Below are 1,331 nucleotides of genomic sequence, written 5' to 3'. Positions count from 1 at the left end.
TGCAGTTGAGTAGAATACCCCCCACACCCTCCCCGCTGACAACATCCCTCCTCACCCCTCCCCACCTAGGTAATGACTGTCCTTCCTTTAGGGGAGGAGGGGGTCACTGTAATTTGTGTTAGTGTGTGTGAAATTGTGTGTATGATACTGTGTGTGTGTGTGTGTGTGTGTGTGTGTGCCAAATTGTAATTGGGTTTAGGCTGTGCCTGCTTACAGTGTGTGTGTGTGTGTGTGTCATTTCACATTTTGTATGTTGTGTGTGTGTGTTTATGCTTTATGTCTGCATGTGTGTATCTGTCAAAGCAGTCTCCACTAAACTCCATGTCGGACCTTTTTTCAACAGACCTTCTCTACATAATGTATGTCTCCACTTATATACGCATGCATGTTGGTGGTGCATCCGTTGTCTACTTCCAGGCCAAACCTGATCAAGGAAACCTATGGTAAGACACTCCAACTGTGACCTTCCTGTCTTTTATTCAGACACAGTATATCTAGGACTGCATAATCCAATGTCACCCTTTTTTTGAAACTACTGTGGAATGTAATTCAAGGAAGACTTGGCTGCTATTTTTGGCAGGTCGAGTATCTGCATTGAATCCCCACCCTCATCACATCCTTCCTCCTTAGCTTTCGTGTGTATGTATGTTACTATGGTGCTAGATGTGTCTGTGTGTGTGTGTGTGTGTGTGTATGAGAATGTATGTGGGTGTAAGTCTGTTATGGTTATTAGTGTATCCCTGTGTGGTGTTTATGTCTGTCTGTGTGTCTGTGTGTGTTAGTTTTAAAGGCAGCTGTTTACTGTCTGTGGTCAATAGGTAACAAAATGTTAACCCAAAAGACTCTCCCTTTCTCCCCCAAATCCTTCTAATAATCTTCTGCCACCGATTTTAGCTGAATGTCAGCCATTTCTCTTTCATCCAATTCAGCCGACAGATGCTTCACCTTCTTTGTTTACATGCTCTCATTTCACAATTTCATAAATGTTACACACAAATACGAGGTTTTTAAACACATTCTCTCTATCTCTCTCTCTCTCTCTCTCTCTCTCTCTCTCTCTCCCGTGTGCATACACCCACCCCTAAACTGACACTGGTGCTTCATGCAGCCCTATGGCTTGCCATATCCTATCAAGCCAACCAACCCATACCAGCATAGAAAACAGACGCAAAATGAACTCGTGAGATATAGCACTCTCTCTGTTTCTCTCTATCTCTCTCTCTCTCTCTACTGAGACCCCCTTCGGTCATGACTGACCATGGGATTGCACCTATTTCTAGTGGGTCTGTTTCTATTGACCACAAGCAGGTTCCTCCTGTGGGACCAGTTTC

At 44.0% G+C, this 1,331-nt stretch overlaps 1 protein-coding gene across 3 annotated transcripts in view; it reads left to right on the top strand.

The window, feature by feature from the left end:
• LOC106877549 (uncharacterized) overlaps positions 1–1,331 on the top strand; it is an 86,724-nt gene that overhangs the window by 74,145 nt on the left and 11,248 nt on the right. The window lies entirely within an intron of this gene.

Source organism: Octopus bimaculoides, chromosome 20 (assembly GCF_001194135.2).
Source record: "Octopus bimaculoides isolate UCB-OBI-ISO-001 chromosome 20, ASM119413v2, whole genome shotgun sequence".
In the NCBI taxonomy this organism is placed as follows: Eukaryota; Metazoa; Mollusca; class Cephalopoda; order Octopoda; family Octopodidae; genus Octopus; species Octopus bimaculoides.
This window is presented reverse-complemented; position numbering and strand designations above follow the sequence as displayed.